At 32.5% G+C, this 11,495-nt stretch overlaps 1 pseudogene; it reads left to right on the forward strand.

The window, feature by feature from the left end:
• The first annotated feature begins 605 nt into the window (after nucleotides 1-605).
• On the forward strand, nucleotides 606-8,068 carry LOC120187869 (annotated as a pseudogene).
• Nucleotides 8,069-11,495: the final 3,427 nt, after the last annotated feature.

The following is an 11,495-nucleotide window of genomic DNA, read 5'->3' on the forward strand; positions in this document are numbered from 1 at the left end:
ACCATTTTGCAACTTTTAATAGTCAAGAGACTCAACAAAGTAACACTCTATAATCAAATGATGATTTTATAACTTTTAATAGTTGAAAGACTTAATAAAGTAGTACCCTATATTCAGGGACCATTTGTGCGCTCCACCCTAAATTATAATAGTAATAGTTATTTGGTTCTATAATATATTTATTCATTCATATTTTACAATGTTAACTTTATTATTCTTATTTATTAAATCTTAAATCCATATTTAAGTGTGTATTTATAATTCAAATAGAATAAAATATATTAAGCTCGTGAATTTTAAAAACCATTTTTATTTTCACAAATATGATAAAATAATGAATAAACTTATAGCTTTTATCATAATGTTTTTTTTTCTTTTCGTATTATCATAAGTGATATATATTTATATTTTTTGAGCAATTTTTATTTTATAAAATGAAATTATATGTATTTTTAATGGCTTCATGGTAAAAAATTGAATTGGGACCAATATTTTTTGAATTGATGATCAAAATTAAATAAATAAAAAATAAAGGGACCACCAGTGTTTGCCAAAATAAATTTTGGATTTGCGAGGCGTTGCCATTGGTCAAATAACGACTTCTTTATCCAAAACAACTGGAGATGGTTAGAGTGCCAAATGGCAGAGCCACTATCACAACTGAGCTGCCACTTTAAAGCTCCGAACAAACTCCTCAACCACCGCAGCTACCGTCATCCAATGGCTTCGTCTTTAGGCACCTCCGCCTCTTACCTAATCTTAGCACCTTCCTCCTCCGAAGTTCGACTTTCTCTCAATTTCTCCTCCTCTTATTGTTCTCCTCCTCTCCTTTCTTTCTCTTCCTCTCCTCTTTGTTCTCATTTCTCTCGCTACCAGGTTAATTCTTCCTTTCACATTTCATTTTTCTCCTTTTCTTATATTAATATTCTTACTTTTTTAATTAGTTTTGTTTATATTGATAAATTATTAGAGGAGATCTGCAGTTAATGTGCCTAGCAGCGGAGGATTCACCTCAGTAGCCAGTCCGAAATGTGTAGCTTCGGATCCTGTTCAGTTGAAGAGTGCTAGAGAAGATATCAAGCAAATTCTCAAATCTAAGTTCTGCCATCCTATTCTGGTATTATTCCCTCTTCTTTTTCCTCAATTTCTTCACTTTGTTCCTTTTTTGAAATGTAGCTGTTTTCTTTTGAGTGTTTAGCATAGAAGAATAATATCCTATTTTGAAGAAATTAAGTACGTAACAGTTTGGTATGAAAGTGAGATAATTAAAATGATCTTTTTAAGTGTGTTTAGTGTGAAAGTTAAGCAATAAGAAAGAAAATAAGATTACTTTTCATCCTAATGCATAAAAATAAATTATTTCAAATTAGAATGATAATAAAAGTAAAAATTGAGAGAGATGTGAGTTGATGCATAGACTTACAAGATTATTCATCATTTTTCAAAATGTATCTTTTTATCTTAATTGAAAAAGCACATAATGCTAAGATAAATATAATTTTTATTCTCTCCCCCTTATTTCCTACCAAGAATATCATGTAAAGAACAATTGCGTTTCCTATATCCTCACTCTTGACTTCTCTCTTCCTTCAGTTTTCCTTCTTCCCCAAACTTCTTTATATCGCCAAGCAAAACCTAATAAAATTATAATTGTACTTAGTTATGTTGAGAAAAAAATGTTTATTTTCATTTGTAATTTGTTTTTATACACACCAGATTCGCTTAGGATGGCATGATGCTGGCACCTACAATAAGAACATTGAGGAATGGCCACAAAGGGGTGGAGCGAACGGAAGTCTTAGGTTTGAAGTTGAGCTAAATCATGCTGCCAATACTGGTAACATATTCCTTTCCACTTATAATATTTAATTAGCTTCGTTGGTAACTGTCAGCACCGTTGTCTCATAAGCTTGCGTTTCAGGCCTTGTGAATGCATTGAGTCTTATTCAGCCTATCAAGAATAAATACTCTGGTGTTACTTATGCTGATTTGTTCCAGTTGGCTAGTGCTACCGCTATTGAGGTCTTGCTTGCCATTCTTCTTCAAGAATATCTTTGCATTTTATACATTATGTAGTTGTTGTAATCAGAATCAAATTGAAATTCAGGAGGCTGGAGGACCCAAAGTTCCCATGAAATATGGAAGGGTGGATGTCTCTGGTCCTAACGAGTGTCCTGAGGAGGGAAGGCTACCCGGTAAGTGAACCTTATATTATTGCATGATTTTTTTCAAGGCTAAGTAAATTGTGCAAGACCATGTTGTTTTGGATTTCCAAAATTAAGAATTATAACTAGTAACTTGAGGCACCAAATCCAGTATAGGGGTGAGCTACTGAACTTGCTTGAATGGTTGGACAATTAATCCATCTAATTCTGGACTTTTGGGTAGGTCATTGAATTGTTGTGAAGTGTGTCATGGTTAAGAGATAATTTCTCTTTATTTGACAAAACTAAAAAATAAAGGATACCAGTAGGCGTTCCAATATCTAAAACATATAGAAAATTTCTGAAAATATATCATTATAGATTAATAAGAATATTGGGAGCTTTAGTATTTTCAGAAGAGTAATACTAGGTTCTTTACAATAAACAGATTGACCACGTTTTAGCTTGTCATTTGTGTGACGGTTGTTCACTTACGAACCTAGAATATTATTAAGACAACTTTATGTTCCAGACTTTTGTGGGTAATGAGCCTTTTAAGTTCACCTCTTCCAATATTTTGAAGCTCTAAAGTATGAAGTGCAATTTCAGCTTCTCATCATTAGTGGCTAAATTGGCAGACTTCATACTTCTAGCTTGTTTAGGCTTTAGAACTGTTATATATCCAAGTCATTTAGGCGTGCTTTTGCCTCCGGTTTCCCTCTTAGGTATCAATATGTTCACTTATGCTTTTGCCTAGAGACCACTAACATTTATATCATTTCTCTGTTACTTAGATGCCGGACCACCTTCGCCTGCTGATCATCTACGAGATGTTTTCTATCGAATGGGATTAAATGACAAGGTAAACTTGATTGTTAAACATCCTTGATAATTGCCTTCCTCATGGAAAAATGATATTAATAATCTGACCAATCAATATGTAGGAAATTGTTGCATTATCTGGTGCACACACACTTGGGAGGTCCCGGCCAGAACGTAGCGGTTGGGGTAAACCAGAAACCAAATATACGGTATTTAAGCTACCTGTTTTGATTCATATGAAAAATCTGTGTCTTACTATGTTCAGTTGGTTACTTGTCATATCCAATTCTTGATTGAGGCTAGAGATTTTGTAGCAAACGTTTAGCATTATAGTCCGTTATACTTACCATAGAATTTAGCTAGTTCCTCATAGAAGCAAACCCTCTATCCTGGTTGCATTTTGCATCAACAGTATAAATATCAGACCTCCAAATATTTTCTCAAATATGAGCTTTAATTAAGAACTGCTTACCTGGTCTGGCAACCTCCAGATGTTCTCAGGGGCGAAGCCACCTTATGGATGGGAGGGGCATTCCCCCCCCCCCAAACATTGACGGGCTAACTACATTTTAGACCATTGGACATTTTGAAATTATTAAAATTAAGTCCTTGCCCCCACAAATTTTTTGGAATAATTATTTTTTGATACTGTTAATTATAAAATTAGTAAAATTTAGTCTTGACCCAAAATTTATATACTTTAATTATTTTTTAAGATATTTAAATTTTAAAATTAGTAGAATGAAACCCTCAATCTCTTAATTTTTTATGATTTAATTATTTTTAAGATCTTATTTATTTTAAAATTAAACGACTTGTACTGGAGATTTAAATTACAATCATGAAAGTGTTTTTGGTTGTGTTGCGTTTATCACAATTATGTCAATTAAAGGTATCACAATTGCGCAACAATGATTTTAGATAATATCTTTATCGTTATATAATGGTCGCTATTCCGATAATAGACTGTTATTTAAATTCCTGTTTACCCCTCGTAATTTAATCCTGGCTCCATCTCTAGATGTTGTTGATGCCAACCAAACCTGTCAATAGATTTGATCAGTGACAAATACATGAGGTTAATATTTCACAGGAATAGAAAGTACGAGAAGGAAACACCAACCCGTTCCTTTTAGGTTAGTGTGACCATATAAGAAACTACTACTTAAGCTATCTTGGTTGTTTTGTGGGCTTATTTATCCTATTATTTATGAAATGGACACCCAAATATCTAATATAGAGGAAAAAAAAAGCTTTGTACTAAATATATATTTTGTTGCAAAATTTCTTTGGGGGAGATGGAGCAGAGAAGAATCGGATTCACTGGGTGAATTGGAAGACAGTATGTAAATTGTTTAGTATTGGAGGCCTAGAAGTTTTGGATATGAATCTAACCAATCGGGCACTGCTAGGTAAATGGGTTTGGAAGTTTGCTAATGAAAAAGATTCCTTATGGAAAAAAATGATGTGCAACAAACACAATGTCAACTGCAACACCATGTCAGTCAACAAGGTATTCTCTCCTAAGGACTCTTGGATTTGGAAAGGAATTGCCAATAATTTCTTAAAGAGAGACTCAGCTGGAGTATACCTTAGATCTCATACGAAGTTTCAAGTGGGTATCTCATTTGGAACGATATTTGGATAGAAGATACTCTGAAAAACCAATTCCCTAGGATTTATGCTCTATCATCCAATAAATGAGGTATTGTGGCTGATTTTGGTAGTTATGATTCGAATGGCTAGGAGTGGAATATACAAACTAGGAGAAACTTTGTGATTGTGAATTGGACCAATGGGTGGAATTAATGTTAAAACTGAATAACATTAAATTAACCGAATCAGTGGACGACTTTTTATCATGGTCTGGGAAGGGTGATGGATTGTTCTCGGTAAAATCTTACAGAATGGCCCTATCTAAGCTCTCTGGGGAAAAGTTTTTGTGGAAGAAGTGGGTCTGGTTAGGTTTAGCTCCTCTAAGAGTTGAGACATTTCTTTGGCATATTTCTCATTAGAAATTGGCAGTGAGAGTAGAGTTGAAGAAAAGGGGGGTTCACCTAGGAGAAGACATTCTGTGTCCGTTTTGCAGTCAGCATGATGAAACAATACAACATCTCTTCATCTCGTTCTCAGTTTCTTGGGAACCCTGGAACAAATTAGTCAGCTTCTAGGATCTTTCTTTAGCACTGCCACGTGATCCTCCTTCCCTTCTTAGCTCTTGGTATGATTTGAGGGATAACTCGACTATATGGAAATTTATTCTGGGTGTTGTTTTTTGGTCAATTTGGAAAGCTAGGAACTCAATTGTTTTCGATAGAGTGAAACTTGATAGGTCCTCCCTCTTCTTCATTTTTAGATTTAGGTTAGCAAAATGACTTCTAGCCAAGTTCCCTCACGTCCCTATCCAGGCTAATACGTTGATTGGAGATCCTTCCCTTGAAGACAGGAATTTTGTTTTAAAGTTACAGTGTAGGACATTGTTTTGTTGGAGTCCCTCTCCAGTTGATTTTTTTTAAGATGAATGTTGATGGGGCTGTTAGTTTTGACGGGTTGGTAGGAGGAATCAGTGGTATTTTAAGAGATTGAAAACACTTAACTCTACTGACTTTTTCAGAAAGTGTTGGTCCTAACCCTCCTCTTTTAGCAGAATTGAAAGCCACTAAAAAAGGCATCGAGATCTTTCTCTCTTCAGTGTGGGTTCCTGAGGGTAGACTGATTGTTGAAAGCGACTGCAAGTCTACAGTGGAGTGGATTTAATCTCTTTCAACTGCTCCTATTTTCTTTAGTAATCTAGTAAAGGATATTGTGTCCCTTGTATCAGCTAAGGTGTCTATAGTTAGGTTGATTCCAAGGGGTTGCAATTGTGAGGCTGATAAGTTTGCGAAGGAGGGGATTGGGTGATTGTAAGGGTACTTTTATTGGTTGTTCTTTGTGTTTTTTTTTAGAATCAATGTATTTGGTGTAATATTTAAGTCTTATGTAATCTTGTTCTATTAATAAATTGAGGTACTCTTTTCCTCCTTCTGCTAGTCGTTTCTTTCCTTCGGGAAAGGGACTACTATGAGGGAGGTTTTTAATGAGGCCTCCTACTTTTATATATATATATATATATTGTTCCCTTATACTCTTTTAGATCATGATATATATATATATATTGTTCCCTTATACTCTTTTAGATCATGGGTTCTAGACCCACTAGAAGCACTTCTCTTGCTAGAGTTTCCCTAAGGCAGGTCTAATATTAGGATTAGATTTAAAATTTTATATAAAAAAATCACTTGGTCGTAGGCGCATTTGGAAAACACTTTAAATGAAGCATGTTTTTTTATTAAATAATACCACATTATCTCGGTGATGAAGGCTTTTATGTTAATCGTGATTGAGTTTCAGATTCACTCCACTATATTTATTTTTATTATTATTTGTGCAAATTCTTTTGCTTCCTAATTACAGTTTACTGTCAAGTGATTTTATTCATGTTTTCTTCAATTTTGGTAAGCAAATTTGTACGTTATTGCTGAGGTTTTCAGTTGTATTATATGTTACCTCATGTGGAACATAAATTGCGGTGGTTCTAGCAGTTATAGTCATACCATTAACAACAATTAAGGATTTAAACTGGTTTTCCCTCTTGAATAACAGAAAGATGGGCCAGGAGCACCAGGAGGACAGTCTTGGACAGTGCAATGGTTGAAGTTTGAAAATTCATACTTCAAGGTTTGAACTTGAAATCAATTTCTCTTCTTGAGTAAGATGACATGCAAAAGCGTTAGACTCTCTTTTATCCATACAGGACATTAAAGCGAAAATGGACGAAGATCTGCTTGTATTGCCAACTGATGCTGTTCTTTTTGAAGATCCTTCTTTCAAGGTAAATATATACCAAGAGTTGAATTTAAGCCAACAAGAAAATATAATTGCAGTTTTGGCTTAAACATTACTCTATTTGTAGGTATATGCTGAGAAATACGCTGAAGATCAAGAGGCGTTCTTCAAGGATTATGCAGAGGCTCATGCCAAACTTAGCAACCTCGGGGCCAAATTTGATCCTCCAGAGGTTTGTTTGCAATGGATAGTTGCATGTCACTTTCATGAATAGGAAAAGCTTAATTAGTAAAAAGTGCTAGGCTTGTGTTACCATTAACCCCACTTTTCCATTAATATATAGTTAAAAAGTATAAAAACATGGATTTATCATATCCAAATTTATATTAGGAATTTCAAAATCATTAAATAGACAGCTAAAAAATCCGTTGATTTGAGAAATAGTGGTTAATACTGCATTTTTAAGTACTTTAATATTGATTTGCTACATATGGTGATCAGGGCATTGTGTTAGATGATACTCCCATTCAAGCTGCACCAGAGAAGTTTGTAGCTGCCAAGTACTCAACAGGAAAGGTTGTAACATCAAATACCTTATTTGGATATTTTCTTTGAAATAATTATATCGTATACCCATGTTTAATACATATTTGAATATGAATATAAAAATGGCATAAAAATCTTAGGATTGTTTTTCAATACCCATATCAGATACTTTATTTATGTTCGACACTCGGTCCCCAATCCAAGAACCACAACTAATTTCCTTTTAGCTAATGATTTCTAAAATTCATTACAACTTTCTGCATGATGGGAATCTGGTCTGAAGGAAATTATCACATTTTTAAAATTCATAATCTATTTAAGCACTCATAGTGCAAGCTGTTCATGTTTGTTTGTTTTCTCTGATTTATGCATGATTTTTATTTTGAGGAGACTGGCTTGTAACAAATCAATTGAATGAATATTTTGAATTGCAGAGAGAGCTGTCAGATTCTATGAAGCAAAAGATTCGAGCAGAATATGAATCATTTGGGGGAAGTCCAGATAAGCCTCTACCAACCAACTACTTTCTAAATATCATTATTATTATGGTGTTTTGGCCATTTTGACATCTCTTCTTGGTAGTTATTGATTAGTGTTTGAGCCCTCATTTTACTACTTTTTATTTACTCCATTTGGCCATTTTGCGTTAAAATTAAGGGCCATACGAAGTATAGTGTTGTTGTGGCTGTAACCGTTTGGATTTGATCTAAATATTATGATCGAATTTTGATGATTATATTTATTATAAGTTATAATTATTTTACAAAAATTAAAGGAATGAAAATTTAGATATTCAGTTATTTATTAAGCAATAAACAAAATATGTCAAAATCACATATGCATTAGTGTAATGTGAAACATTTGGGTAAAATGTCAAAGTAATGATGATGATACACGCATAGTATCAAAATCCTGAAAATAAAAAATTTGTCAACAATTTCGAAAAAGGGTAAATTACGAATTTCATCATTAAACTTTATTCTCTCTTTTATTTTGTTAACTAAATTTTAAAATTTTTAGTTTCCTCGATGAAATTATTACATTGAGTTTTTTGGTCTTTAAACTTTACACTCTATCCTATTTTGGACACTCCACCATTAAATAATTAACGACGACATTAAAAATGACGTCGTTTTAGAAAAAAAAATTCACTAAAACAATGTCATTTTGCATCTATATAAAAATCCATATTAACGACATTAATTATTTAACAATTGAGTGACAAAAAAATCTTAATGTATCAAGTTTACTGAAAAAATTTGTAATTTATCCTTCTAAAAAATATGGGTTCAATAATCGGTGAGAGCAAAATTCTCTTTCCCCTCTTACTAATAGAAATTGTTAAAAAAATATGACCATAAAATGATAAAAACGATAATAATTTTTTGAAAATACTAATAAAATATCTCATACTAAAAATCTAATAAAAAGCGTGTATTATGAAACACATGAAAGAAAATCGAGACCCTATTCTTTCGAGTATCAAAATGAGTCTCGCGTTTTGAGTGATTTAGAAGAGAGACAAAAAAAAAAAGGAGTAGGAAAATATTAGTATTAATTTTTTGGAAAAACTATACGTGTGATCATTCTGTTAGTATGATCAATTTGATCAAATATATCATCAAACTATTTAAATGCTTCAATTAATTCATATGCCATTAATAGTTAACGAAACATGTGACAGTTAAAACATTTTGGTATAATTAGACAATTGGTCCATATTACTTATGTACTCTTTCAATTTTGTTCTCATTTTAATAAATTAAAATAATGACATATGTCATTATTCGATTGAAGGACTAAATTTATTTTAATTTAATAGATTTACTCTCCTCCGATTAGAGGGTGACACGTGTCGTTTTAAGAAAATAAATAAACACATAACATAATACAAATATAATATTTTATATTAACAAAAAATATGAATATAAAAATATATATCTTGTATCTTATTAATTTTTTCTTAAGACCACAAATAATATATTTAATAAATAAAATTAAGAATATTTTTACATTAACAAAATAAATAAAAATATATTAAATTTTTTATTTAATTATATAATATAATATAATATATAATTATTAATATAATACGAATATAATATTTTATATCAACAAAAATATGAATATAATTTATATGTTTTACATATTTGTATTTTTTTAATGTAAAAAGTATTCTTAATTTTTATTTATTATTAATAAGATTGAGAGACTAAAAGGGTAATTAATCCATTAAAATTTTTAAAAGCTGATTTGATGAAGAAATTATGATGCTACTTTATGGGATTATGAGGGAAAAAGATGAACATTTCTCCGCTCCTCTTTTCTCCTTATTTGCTTCATCTTCTTCCTTCTCCCCTAAATTTAAATCCCTCATTTTAGCATTTTAGAAGTATAATCTCAACCTCTTCAAGGTAAGATACGTTCATAGAATTTTATGGGCATCAATTTGAGCAGCATGTTGCTCATATAGGTATGAGCTTGAAGATAGTGATTTAAAACTTAGGGCTAATTAGGGAGTTCTAGAGTAGGTTTATGTTCTAAATTCGTTTTTTAACATTTACTTGATCATTAGAGCAATTAAAAATCATTTTGATGTTGTTACAAATACATATAATTCATTAAGTATTTTAATCAAAGCATATAACTTTATCAATAATTAATGTGTTTTTAATTTGATAAAATTACTTTTGAAGAGTATATGAAAGATGAAGAGTTTGATTATGAATTTATGATATAAATTTGAATTAGAATTTATATATTTTTACTTAAATATAATTTAGAAATTGTATAATATTATAAGGATTATTAATATTTTATAATAATTAATATTATTTTAGAATTTAATTTTTTTTAGAAAAAAAAGCTTAGGTCAGGGCTGGCTCCCAAGTCTAGGGCGCATACCTAAGACTCAATTGGGATTTACATATTACCCACAAGAGTGACGTGATAAGATTCGAACTTGACATTACAAGCTCAAATTCATGAATCTCAACAACTTGTAACAACACTTGTTAACAGAATTTAAATGTATATAACTATATAATATAAATAAATTATCAAACACGATATAGTAAATTATAATTAATTATACTCTATTAATTGCACAAATTTAAAGAATCAGAATTCATTGCAAATGATCATTTATAAAAAAAAAAAAAAATCACTTCTATGTCTGATTCGTCCTTAACTCTGCCTAAAACCGCTGCCACCAAGAAAGTTAGATTCAAGGAGGCCGAGGATAACCCACCCCAGGATTCCCAGATGGCTATTGATGGCCAGGAGACACCACAACCCACTTATGCGGATATCTCTGGTTTAGTGAATGAAAAGCCATCCAGTCCGGAGGAAGAAACGAATATGACCGACTCTTTCGACCTTGCGGATGAAGATATCATTAGTGGCACCCGGCTTGGCATTCCTTCAATCCAATTCTCCGATCATGCTTACAAGATGATGGAATCAAGTATGGTTAGGACAATGGTACTTAAACTTCTCGTCCGTAATAACGGCCTAAATGCCTTAACCAATTGAACCTTTGCCTTGTGGAAACCGTCTAAAACTTTCACCCTAATGGATCTCGAGAATGGTTACTTCCTGCTCGATTCCAGTTCAAAGCCAATTATATGAAGGTTCTTGCGAAAGTGTCGTGGATAATCTATGGGCAATATTTCACGGTCCTACCGTGGTCTTTTGATTTTAGCACATCACAACCATACCTTACCATGCTGGTTGCCTGGATACGTTTCCCCGACCTCCCGGAGTATATGTAACAGGAAAAGATCCTCTACAATATTGGAAAACTCATTGGAAAAGTTGCTAAACTCGACTTCCACAAAAGGGCGAGTAATATGTGACACTATGCGCGGGTGGTAGTTTATGTGGATCTGAAGTCCTCTCTCGTTTCTCAAGTGTTTATCGGTAATCATTTATAGAACGTAGAATATGAAAACTTGCCAACGATTTGCTTTTCTTGTGGGGCAGATTTGGTCATCTTCAACATGATTGCAGCCACAATAGTTCTACGCAAGAGTAGACCGTTAATAACCAAGTTCCGATGAATCAAGAATCTCATAATTCAACCAGTAATCCCACCACGAACGCCAATAACCTTGTCCCTGACCTAGAGGAGGCCCCGTACGATCTGTGGATGGTGGT

Source organism: Hibiscus syriacus, unplaced genomic scaffold (genome assembly GCF_006381635.1).
Source record: "Hibiscus syriacus cultivar Baekdansim isolate YM2019G1 unplaced genomic scaffold, ASM638163v2 tig00113726_pilon, whole genome shotgun sequence".
NCBI classification, from domain to species: domain Eukaryota; kingdom Viridiplantae; phylum Streptophyta; class Magnoliopsida; order Malvales; family Malvaceae; genus Hibiscus; species Hibiscus syriacus.